This window comes from Rattus norvegicus, chromosome 4 (assembly GCF_021556685.1).
Source record: "Rattus norvegicus strain SHRSP/BbbUtx chromosome 4, alternate assembly SHRSP_T2T, whole genome shotgun sequence".
Classification (NCBI taxonomy): Eukaryota; Metazoa; Chordata; class Mammalia; order Rodentia; family Muridae; genus Rattus; species Rattus norvegicus.
In genome coordinates, this window is record NC_141537.1 from 175,218,057 (window position 1) to 175,231,126 (window position 13,070).

Genomic DNA, 13,070 nt, shown 5'->3' on the forward strand with positions numbered 1-13,070 from the left:
GGAAAGAGCTTTTCTATGTCACTCTGTAGCACCAGGATGAGAGAGCTGTGCTATGTCACATTGTAGCACCAGAAGAGAGCTGGGCTATGTCACACTGTAGCACAGGAGGAAAGCCCAGTGGACCATTCAAGTTGATCGGACCTGAACTTGGAGCATGTGACAAAGCCTTACATTAAAATCTGATGACAGAAAGGTTTTACTTGTTTTTATTAATGTAAAAGATCATTCAGCTGTGTGACTCCTTACTGATTCTGTGAATGTTTAAGATTATGTAACACATGATGTTGTAATTATATCTAATATGCCTACCATATGTGCACCAACTTTATCTCAATAAATCTGCCAATGCTGTGAAATGACGTCGACTGTCTTTCACCAGATCATATCATTGGAAAACAAAGCACCATCCAGTAACAGTTTGAGAAACATTTTATTTCTAAGCAGTCCTTGTAAAAATGCAAGTTTATGTGAAGAATTCAAAGGCAATTGAGCAACACCAGCAGGAGGTGAATGGAAACTACTAGTTGTAGGTTGGTGTCATTATGCAGGTGAAGGCAGGTACAGGATAGAATGATGCCTGTCATTGGAAGAGAAGGAAGGATGGGCAGGAGAAAACTTTTAGAGAGGAGGAGACCTGAGTGAGAGGAGAGGGAGCAGTCGAGAGAACATGGCAGCAGATGTTAAGATTTCTCTCTGCACATTTACAGGTTGTTCTGACTATTCTTAAGGGATGGGTGTGTACAGGGCTTTGTATGTCTAGATGAAATATATATATATATATATATATATATATATATATATATATATATGCAGTTTATATCCTTATCAATTGACTGTAAATTAATTGTGTGGATGTATTGTACATTGAGCAACTAACATATAAATCTGGTTGTTGGGTTCTAGTTTGTTGAGTCATAACTTAACTGAGTATGAGCAGAGTCCATGACAGGAAGCTGTGCTTAGGGCTAGTGTGGTGTGGGACCAGGCTAACACAACCCAGGGAAGGCCAAGAGCTGGCATCTACTGAGAGGATTCTTGCTAAGTCATACCATGGTGGAAGGTGGAAGGGGAACAGGGTCAAAGGTATCTACGTGCATTTGCTTTTATACCAAACTTGCTCTCACGATAATGAACCTGGTCCATGCCTGAGGGCAGAAAACTCATAACCTACTCATCGTTCCTCACTGCAGATTACATCCCTAACACATGGCCTTTGGGAGACACCTTTACCACTGTGACAACTGTAACGGTGTCCTCCGCCTCAGTTGCATATTTGTTATTCCATGCGTAAGCATTTAAATCCCCCCAAAGCTCTAAAAGTATTAAAATGGCCTTCCCTTCATTCCTCCCCATCCTATGTTTTCCCTAAAGCCTACCCTCACAGAGAAAGTCTTTATTGACCTTAGAGACCTAGAAAAATCAGGCAGAGCAGTGTGGAGGGAGCAGCGATGCCACAGGACCCTCCAGGTACTACAGCCGCCCTTAACCAAGGCACCATTTGTAACAGATAAGATATTTGTCCCCGCTGACTGAATTTTGAGAAATTCCTGAAGACAGACGGAGGCTTTGTTGATCTGAAAGCAAACGAAGTGTGTCTCAAAGTGTCTCAGGAAAATGAGTTAGGTTGTGGAGAGCCAGCCTACCCTGTGCATGGCTTTGCTATCTGAAATTAGACAATCAATTGTTTGTTTTTTTTTTTTCTTCAAAAACATTGACTAGTCAGGCGTATCGCTGTTCAAAATAGATGGTTCCAGCAAATGAGGTTTGATATGGGCTCATCTCCATTTATTTCCATCTGTGTTTCAACAGTTACAGTCCCACTAAATAATATGTCTCACCCAAAACACCAGTGGTAAGGTGACTCTTCCTGGGGTGACCTGATCCAAATGCCACACAGAAAAATCACACCGTGGGAGAGCTAAAAATAAATCCAGCAGGAGTGAGGGCTCCTCTGTCTCATCTTCTACACTGGGGTATTATTCCAATTTTAATGATCTGCCTCGACTTTTTCATAAACTTGACTCCCTTTGAAGGAAGGACAGGAAACCTATTGGCACGCACTAATCTCCTTGAAATGTCTCTGGCTACAGAGCAGTGGGAATATATGCTCTGCTGGAAAGAAGGCGAGGGGAGAATAAAGCAGTCACGACTGCATCGCTTCAGTGTGCTGTAATATACTGTCTCTCCTGTAGAGAGAGCAGGTATTTGGGCTGTAATATTGTATTTTCATTGCTGAAGTATTGCTTTAAAAGAATCGAGAACATCAAAGTCTTCCACCGCTCTCCCCCCTCAAGTAAATCTTTTCTCTAAATATTTATGCTTCAAAACTTTGTGGACAACCCAATGCAGTCATTTGATTTCTGTATATCTGGCTGGCATTTCTTCCCAAAGGAAAATGTGTTTTCCCGTGGGCAAGAGCTCATTTACAAGGCTGAACTGTATTATATACTGATTTAATATCCAAGTTTTGCCCCAAAAGTCATTGAAAGCACTGGAGCTGAAAGGCAGAGGCAATGAGGAAGCTACTAGCATCTGAGCAGTTTCAGTGCATGAGGTACTGTGTTGGGAGCATTCAGAGTTCCAACATCGGGGGCTGTGGAGATGGCTCATGGGGTGAGGCAGCTTGCTATGCAAGCAGTAAGATCTGAGTAAAAATTCCTAGAACCGACATAGAAGCCAGGCATGGACACAGATGCCTATAATCCCAGTACTGTACAATAGAGACAGACATGTCATAGCCTACCTGGGTCCCTGAGAGACTCCATCCCAAGAGGTAGGTAGAGAGCAAGAAGACAGCATCTGGTCTCCATGTCCCTATGTGCCAACATGCACACCCTCATGTGCACTTGTGTACACACACACACCCCACACATACACACACACACACACCACACACAGAGAGAGAGAGAGAGAGAGAGAGAGAGAGAGAGAGAGAGAGAGAATGAACATTTCAATTTTCCTCTGGCAAGGAGCTGGAAAAGTAGCTCAGTGGTTAAGAGCACCCACATTAGAGAGTTCACACGTACCTGCAGCTCCAGCTCCAGGGGATTCAATGCCATCTTCTGTCCTCCACTGACACCTGTACACATGTCACACGCACACCTGCACACACACACACCTACCCACCCCCACACATACCTACACCTACACACACACACACACACACACACATACCTAGACCTACACACATACACCTACCCCACATACACCCACACACACACCTACACACACATACCTACACCTACACACATACACACACACCTACCCCGCACACCTACACACACACACACACACCTACCTACAAACATACAAATAATAACAACCCAAAATTTCCAGCAAAATAGGGCAAGAGCAAACACGTTCAACAGCCAATATTTCCTGTAAGAAAAAAAAATTAATAACATTCCAGCAAGCCCTAAATTCCAAACAATTCTTTGTGGAAAGAAAGTGTTCCAAACCTCAAGGTCAAATTAATTTACTTGCCTTCCATTCCACAGTTTGCCCATCTAGTTAGTGGTATGAAGCTGAGAGAACAAGGGCTTAAAACAGAGGTGGACAGAAGTCTCAGGCCATAGCCAACTTTACTCAGAGCATCAGACAAGCTATGCTCTGAGGGTTACAACGAGTCACCTGAGTAAGTGTACGATCACATGGATAAGACCCACACGGCAAAAATATGTTTTTCCATGCAGGCATCATATAAACAAGTAATAGCCCATCGTGAGGAACAATCTGAAGTAAACTCACTCCTATCCGATACGCCCGGGAGGGAGAGGCACGGAAGCACAGTCCAAGAACAATTCTATGTTTTGAAGAAACTTAGGTCCCAAGATTCCTGTCTTGTGTTTTAGGAGTTGGCTTACAAGCGCTCAGAATTCTCACATGATTCCATTCTCAGACTATGTTCCAACATCCATCGACTACTTAAACTTGTACCAAGTACTGGGCCCTCTGTGTCTTTTGCCCAGCCCCAGGGAGCTCAGCACTAGCACCACCAGGAAGCCCACATGCCATCCACTTCTCATGGCAATTACTAATGTCACTCTCATCCAGACGTACAAATGTCCCAACCAGAGCAGGTGTGAGCACCAGGGATGGAGGTGGAGGTCAGCAGACATCCCTGGCAGCAACACTGACACCCCCAAGCTATGGGGGTCAAAGCCCACATGGTCCCCAGGTTAGGATGTTGCTAGGCAACCATGTACGGCCCTCCCTTTGTAGGGCTTGCTCCAAAAGAGGGAAGCACAAGGTGAAGGCAGATGACCAAGTGCTTGAATCCTGCTCTTCAAGACCAGAAAACAGAGAGAACTGGAGCATAGTTTGGGGCCAGGAAGCCGCTGCGTTAGGTGTGGAACTCTCTTCGCTCTGCCTCAGCTGAATGCCACATCCCTCTAGAGAGATAATTTCATTATAATTGATCAAATGCCCACTTGTCACAAGAGTCTAAAAGCATTAATGTTTTCTCGAGTAAGATGACAATATGTCTGAAGCCTAACTGAAAGGGGGAAAAGAGCCAGACACACAGATCCTAAAATAGACATCAACTGCGGTGTGGGGTTGGCCTTGGTTAGATTTTAATGTCAACCTGACCCAGTGCAGAGTCATCCGGGAAGAGGAAATCTCAGTTGAAGAACTGCCTCTGCCATACTGGCCTGTGGTCTTCTCTGTGGGGCTTCGTCCTGATTATTAATTAATGTCCGGTGTCATCCCTAGGCCTGTGGGCACGGGCTGTATAAGAAAGCCAGCCAAACATTAGTCAGCAACTGAGCCAGCAAGCAGTGTGTCCTCGCACATTCTGCTTCAAGCTTGACTTCTTGTCCTTCCCTCAGTGACCGGCTGGAATCTGGAACTACAAACCAAGTGAATTCTTTCATCATCCTGTTGCTTTTATTCAGAGTGTTTTCATCCCAGCAATGAAAACGACACTAAGTAAAACAAAAAAAAAAAAAAAAAAAAAAGAAAGAAAGATAGAACGGGGCGGGGGTGGAGGTGTCACAGGAGTAAAACGCTCAGACCAAAACAGACAAGAAACATTCATTGCAAAACCAGGTTCTCTCAACCAGTGAGCTACATCTGAGACAGGGATCCTGTGCTGGGCTTTGATCTGGGTAAAGGCTTTCATGAATATATACCATGGTTATGGCACAATATGTTTGTCTGAGCACTTTCTGTACGTACCTTAGGAAAGCAGTTTGTTTTGTGGTTTTTAGAGACAGTGTCTCACTGTGCAACCCTATGAGCCTCAAACTAATGGAAACCTTGCCAATGCTAGGACTTTAAGTATGAATGGTAAGTTAAACAATCTTTTGAAAGAAAAGGGATCTCGGTGATAATGGTTTGAAGACATCTGATGACACAGAAAAATAGAGAAAACAGCACAAGCTATCAAAGGGCATGACCATGCAGCTCTGAGCTGTTCCTTCTACCCAGGTCACAGATGTGACATCAGACACTAAAACAAAATAAAATCGTTAGGGGGTAATGGGCTTTGAGTGCTCATTGTCCGTTTTGGAAAAGCCATTTAATGACATACAGCATTTAATGGTTAAATGATTACATCTTTGCTCAGTATCGGTCATAAAACTCCTGAAAAAACCAGTGTTTCTGGTCTGTCATGGGTAGGTATTTCCAGCATCATCAATGACTGGAGCTGTCAACAAAGGTGTTAACATGGGAGATAAAGAGTTCCATCCAGCTAAATCCAGGATGCCAGCCGCTGACCGGCCACAATTCACTTCTTCCCTAGTCAGCCTTCTGCAGCTCTGACAGCACAGCTGATACTGGACCTCACATTCAGCACTTAACAGGAACCAGACATCTGGATTGCTCAAGGTAGGCCAGGGGGAAAGAGTCCCCAACTTTATATAGAGATGTCTCAAGGCTTAGGTGATAGCCCAGGTCAGAGAGAGTTCAGCGTCATGTGGGAAGGAAGTGAGAGAGGAAGTTAGTATCATGTGCATCGAGGATAAAGACCGCTATTAACGAAGCATCTTGCAAAGGAGGTCATGAGTTGGGTGTGAGGAGAGAAAGGTGTATTATCTAAGAGGAGTTATGAAAGCTTGTGTCGGGGGAAGGGTTAGCCAGCTCTAAGAAAGACAAAGTGTAGACACAAAATTGAGTAGTAAAGGGTCACAAACAGCAAACACTGCTGTCTCGATGCTGTGGGAGCCCAACTTGTGTGGTCCCAATGCCACATGAAATCTAATCCGAAAATAAAGTATGGAGGGGGAAAACGGTCACTACTATAAAATACAAGGTTCTAAGCAGGTGTGCTGACAAACACCTGTCATTCCGGCCCTCAGTAGCGAGAGGCGAAAGAGTTCAAGTCACTCTCAGCTGCAACCCAAGTTTGAGAACACCAGGTTGTGCTACAACAAGAGATTCAGTCTCAGGCAGATAGATAGATAGATAGATAGATAGATAGATAGATAGATAGATAGATAGATAGATAGATAGATAGATAGATAATGGATGGATAGATAGTCGGATGGATAGATGATGAATGGATAGATGGATAGATAGATAGATGATGGATGGATAGATAGACAGACAGATAGAAGATGGATGGATAGATGCTGAATGGATTGATGGATAGAAAGATAGATAGATAGATAGATAGATAGATAGATAGATAGATAGATAGATAGATAATAGATAGATGAATGGATGGATGGGGTGAGTGGGTAGATAGATAGATAGATGATAGATGGATGAATGGATGGACGGATGGGGTGAGTGGGTAGAGAGATACATGATAGATGGATGAATGGATGGATGGGGTGAGTGGGTAGAGAGATAGAGAGATAGATAGATAGATAGATAGATAGATAGATAGATAGATAGATACATACATACATACATACATACATACATACATATGTACATACGCAGATACATAGACAGACTGACAGATAGATTAGTTCCTTTGAAAACCTGATCTCACAGCAGGACATAAATAGAAACCTAGTCTCATGATATAAATAGAAATGAATAAATGGATAAATAATTTAAATGGTTCTAAGTTCTACCCAAATATAATCAGTTTAACATAAAATGTTTAGACTATTGTAAAATTATAAATAGTGTTTCAGTGTCTTATGCCTGCGCAGGTATGGGAGCTGTGGAACTGGGTGACTGTGGATAGCAACTTTTTACATTTAAAAGAATAGCTGCATAGCACAGTGTAGGGAGCGGTAGAGTGTGAGCGCTAATTGGACACAGGTGTCAAATGATAGGCTTGTCCAAACTAAAACTCCTGACATGTTCTATCCTGCTAAGCTGGGCTCAGCCAGAATGTCATGCCAGTCTTTACTTGAGGGACCCAGGGAAGGTTCTTTATTTTTTGTTTGTTTGTTTGTTTCAGGGTTAAATATTCACATATTTAACCATGATTTTCCTTAAATCTCCCATTGTTCACACACACACACACACACACACACACACACACACACACACACACACACACGTATTTCTGTTTGTAACCTAGATTAGAATAGACGTTAGACCTATTACCTGAACATAAAAACCCCACCATGAATATTAAGTCATATACGCATAGTTTATACACACATGTATGTAATAGTCGAGGTGACACTTACATTTATTGTATTGATATTGAAGATTCCTCAAGGTCCAGATCTCGGTGGCAGAACACAAACAACAAGAAGAGGCCTGGCCCATGTCCTAAAGGTGTGTAACCTCAGCAGGGCAGGCAGACCTGCGATCTGACTAACAGCTTTCAGGGAAGGCTGAGTTACTGTGTGGATCAATTTGCTTTAGAAACCTTTCTGATTATACACAGAATTGTGGGAATGAGAGAAAATGCCATTTTGGAAAGATGGATGCTTGACGCTTTTACTGCCACCCCACTCTGAGTCTTGCCTGGGGACTCCTGGAGGGGGCAGAAAGGCAAAAATCTGCCAGGAGGCTGCTTGCACCTAAAGGTGAGAGGCCACAGGCATCCAAGGAAGTGCACCAGGGCAAACCCGCAGTGAGGCTCCACAGGTTCCCTTTGATCTGTTCTAAAAGTAAAGCCTAGAGAACTAGAGGCTTGATGTTTTGGTTGAGGTCTCGCCTCAAGATACTACCACACAAATAAAGCTGCCAAGACTCTTCGGATGTGTGGCTGTGACCGGAAACAGATCCTCCCCCAACGTCCTTCCTACCTGTCGATGCCCATTTCTGTTCGCAACCTAGATTAGAATAAATGCTAAACCTGTTACCTGCACATCAGCATCCCTCCATAAAAATTGAGGTTTATGTTTCTGAAGTGTTGGAAAAGTCATAGCCTTCAAGAAAAAGGAATTTACTTAATCCTTTAGCTCATCTGTTTATAAAGATAGGCTCTCGAGTAGCCCAGGACCTAGAACCTCTATGCAGCAAGGATGGCCTTGGATTTCTCATCCTCCTGCCTCTGCTTTCTGAGCACTGAGATAACAGGAGGGTAGTAACTGCCACACCCAGGTTTTAAGGTGTTAGGAGTAGATATCATGATCTACTTGGAGCTAGATAAGCATGAAGCCACATCCACAGCCTGCTTCCCTCTTGACAGTCATAGCCCATGCATGGAGTGGTGGTTTGGTGGTTAAGAGTATGAACTACATTCATGCGAGGCACAGAAGTTAATTCCCAGCCCCCAAATCAGTGCTCACAACTACCTGTAACTCTAGCTCCAAAACTCTCTTTTGGCCTGAGCCAGAGTTTTAGTTTGGACAAGCATTCAAAACACAAATCCACGCTCAGACAGACATGTACACATTTAAAAATAAAACCATGGCCTGCAGAGAAAAGACCCCCTGATTGCTATTCACTTGCTCCTCCCACTGCTTTCTGTATGACAATCACATGAGGCGATTTCAAGAGATGTGGGTTTGGGGTGGGGATGGGGGTGTATCCCTCTCCTTTCTCCTAGCACACTAGGACAGCAAAGAACACAGAAAATGCAGAGTGTTTGAAAAACCTTAGAAATAATAGCTTGTCTTAGTTAGGATTTTACTGCTGTGATGAGACACCATGACCAGTGCAAGTCTTATAAAGGACAACATTTAACTGGAGCTGGCTTACAGGTTCAGAGGTTCAGTCCATTATCATCAAGGTGGGAGCATGGCAGCACAATCCAGGCAGGCATGGTGCAGGAGGAGCTAAGAGATCTACATCTTCATCTGAAGGCTGCTAGCAGAATACTGACTTCCAGGCAGCAAGGATGAAGGTCTTAAAACCATACCCATAATGACACACCCATTCCAACAGGGCCACACCTTCTAAAAGTGCCACTCCCTGGACCAAGCCTATACAAACCATCACATAGGTCAACCAGGCTCAATTCCAGTAAGGATGCAGCTGCTCCCATCCTACTTTCTGCCTGGTACACAGGCAGGAGAAGCAGTGATAGGGACAGCAAAGGTACTTCTCACAACTGCCCAGACTGTCCAGCCCTCTCCCCTGCAGAGTGAGCAGAACCATCCACATTTACATTGCCTAGATTCCACTGTGTAAAATCACCACCTCTCCCACCAGGGAAGGCAGACAGAACCTTCATACTCTTTTTATATTTTAGGCAGAATGTGAAATTAGTTGAAATCCTTTTACACACACCCTCTCACACAAGGGTTGTTTCTGGGGGGTTTCTGAATTTAGAGCCCTTTGACACCCCCTCCCCCCACCTGCTTCCTCATCCAACAGCTCCTCAACATGCACCTTCCCTGCCTCCCACATCTCTCTCCCCACCTTGGACGAGGCAGAAAAACTAATGAATAAAATCACAGGTTACCATCTCAGGAGGCTGCAAACAAACCATGGTAGAAGAAATGTCCATAATCTTATGAAGCTGAAATAATTACATCAACTGAATTGGCTGCATACATTTTTATGTTGCATCTCTCAGATCTGCTGGGCTATTATAATATTTCTAACAGTTCTTTTCAATAGACTGGCAGACTCGGGAGCATGGTAGACCTAAAGAAACTCACGATAAAGAATTAAAAAAAAAAAAGCGCATTTCTACAGAGCTTCAGGAAACAGGCAGGGGCCCAAAGCTCAGTGATGAAACTTTTAATCATTAATTGACTTTTTATGGGTCTCTACCCTGAACATTAACAGAACGGTTTCCCTCTATTACACTCTCCACTCTGTTTTGCTCTGTAACTTTGGGTACTGGCTGATTTTGTGTGTCAACTTGACACAAGCTGGAGTTATCACAGAGAAAGGAGCCTCCCTTGAGGAAATGCCTCCATGAGACCCAGCTGTAAGGCTTCTCACCTAGTGATCAAGGCAGGAGGGCCCAGCCCATTGTTGGTGGTGCCATCCTGGCCTGGTGGTCCTGGTTTCTATAGGAAAGCAAGCTGAGCAAGCCAGGGGAAGCAAGCCAGTAACACCCCTCCATGGCCTCTGCATCAGCTCCTGCTTCCTGACCTGCTTGAGTTCCTGTCCTGACTTCCTTTGGTGATGAACAGCAATGTGGAAATGTAGGCTGAATAACCCCTTTCCTCCCCAACTTGCTTCTTGGTCATGAGGTTTTGTGCAGGAATAGAAACCCTGACTTAGACACTTTGTCTTTTTGTTTTTAAATATGGTGTGTGTGTGTGTGTGTGTGTGTGTGTGTGTGTGTGTGTGTGTGTGTGTATGCCCGTGTGACTGTGTTGATGTGTATGTGTGTGTAAGGTATAGGTACACATGACACAGCATGCGTATAGAGATCAAAGAACAATTTATAATGGTTATCTTTCTCCTTTCTACCCTGCAGGACCCAGGATTTGAACTCAGGTCGTGAGACTTGGCAGCTTCACCTTCGCCAGCTGTGCCAGCTCAGTTCTTTGGCCTTCTTTTCTGAGTCAGGGTCTCTGACTGAGCCTGGAATCAGTGATCCTAGGAATACACCACTCTCTGTTCCCCAAACCCCTGGAAGCACAAGTGCCAGCCGCCATGCCTGGTCTTTTCCATGGTGCTGGAGATTTGAACTCGGGCCGTCATGAGTACATGGTGAGCCTGTCACCTGCTGAGCCCTCTGATTAGCTCTCAGCACTTTAGTCTCTCTCTTTTTGCTTTGCAATGTGCTTTTAGATGTCTTAGAGCATCACCGCCCAAACTCAGTGCTTCACCCAGTGAGTCTCACCACATGTTGACAGGGTCATACACATTCACACATTTCCAATTATCTTGGGGAGAAGTGTGACCAGGATGGCAGAGATGGTCGCCACCATGGGCTTTCCTAAGGTCTCTTTTGCCATTACTTCATTTTCAAGATACTTCTCCACCCAATTTTTTTCACAGAGTTTTCCGATATAAACTCGAAGGAAGGCCTAAGTTTTCTGCCTGACTATACTAACCTGCTGATGAACGTGAACGTGCTAATAAGCAGATCAATGAGTGTATCCCAGCAGAATTGTAAATGACCTGGAAAGAAACCTGCGCTCAGCGTGGCAGTGAGAGCTGCTACTGAGTACCGCCTGCCTCCTTTCATGCTCTTAATAATCTTTTTTATTTTTTAAGAGATATTTATTTACATTTCAAATGTTACCCCCTTTCCCAGTTTCCAGTCCATAACTACCCTATCCCATCCCCCTTCTTCTATGAAGGTGCTCCCCGACCCATCCACCCACCCCTTCCTGCCTCCCTGCCCTGACATTCCCCTACACTGGGGGATAAGGGGTCCAACCTTGGCAGGACCAAGGGCTTCTCCTCCCATTGGTGCCCAACAAGGTCATCCTCTGCTTCATATGCAGCTGGAGCCACGGGTCTGACCATGTGTATTCTTTGGATGTGAAAGGGAGATAGATACTCTTTGCTGGGACTCATCTGGTCCTGACCCGGGCAGGGTGATTTTGGTACCATGGAATAAATCCCTGCCTTTGAGATATGGAGACCAGTAGTAATGGTCAAGCTAGCTTGCGCAATAGGGCAGGCAGCCATGACTTCAACACTGGGTCTATGAGAACCTCGAAAGGAGAAAGCAAGGAAATGGTTGGACAGCACAGCAGCTCATGTAAGAGGTCCCCTGACCTTAGCACCAATGATGCTACAAGTGGAGTACCATGCAGGCCCTGCAACCCAGCACATAGGCAACAACACCAGCCAAAACAAGAGCAAAGATCTAGCCCATCAACGTCCATAGTCCTGGAAACATCCCTAAATGCACTAGCTTTGCCTTTGGCTTCTTTTGTTCCAATTCTGACTAACCCTTCTTGCTACCTGAGGTGTGTCAAGCCAGGTGTGGGCTTAAAAGGTCATCCTGAGAAAGGCTCTGGACTACTCCAGTCTCAAACATCCGCAGTGTAGTTGCTGACCTGCTAGTAAAGTCTTTCTATTGGCTGGAACCCGTGTCTTTGCTAACGAATGCCTCACAACACTAAGAGGAATTCGCACGAGTGTGAGACCTACCAGCTTGAGTGGGAATGAGTGAAAATATAACGCACCTTCTGGATGTAGCAACATTCTAGCTGCCTTTGTGGCCAAGCCAGAAAACCATGGGGACAGGCATCATCACTGTGCTGGGAGAGGGGGGGGGTCACTTTTTTATTTATATTCTTAAAGGTGTTGTCTGTGTGTGTTCAGTTGTTGGCTTCTGCGATTTGATGTGTTCCCTCTTGCCCTGCCTTTAGGCTTACTTATTTTTCCCTCACTCTCGGATAATGTGTCTTTTTTACATCACAGGAGTCTGGTAAAATGTTATTTCCTTTCCGATAAAAGACTGAGATGACCTGTGTCGAGTCAACCTAGAATTATAAGGTACCCTGTGTCCTTGTAAACACCCAAATTCATTCAAAGGCTATAGTATCTTCTACATGTAAGGGGATACAGTCATACAAGAGAATAAAACCGACAGAAAACACATTCCCTTTCTTGCCTTGGCAGCTGCCCTAATGCTCTCCCACTCTCCTGTCCCCCTGCGGGAATGCATACCTGATCTGCATCTCGAGGAAGACTGAGTTGACACAGCACAGCTATATCCCTAAAGACCTCTCGGTGGCCGCGGGACTAGGAATACATTTGTTCTGCCCTGTAGGCAGGGTTCTTTCTCATCAATAGTAGTTCAAGCCACATTTAGCTTTAAAGAGGTGGGCGGGGGTGAGGGG

At 44.6% G+C, this 13,070-nt stretch overlaps 1 long non-coding RNA gene across 1 annotated transcript; it reads left to right on the forward strand.

Moving 5' to 3' along the window:
- The first annotated feature begins 5,622 nt into the window (after positions 1–5,622).
- Positions 5,623–12,826, forward strand: LOC147995128 (uncharacterized). Its single transcript, XR_015686246.1, has 2 exons — positions 5,623–5,832; positions 10,742–12,826. It is a non-coding gene; the product is annotated as an uncharacterized LOC147995128 (long non-coding RNA).
- The last annotated feature ends 244 nt before the right edge of the window (positions 12,827–13,070 follow it).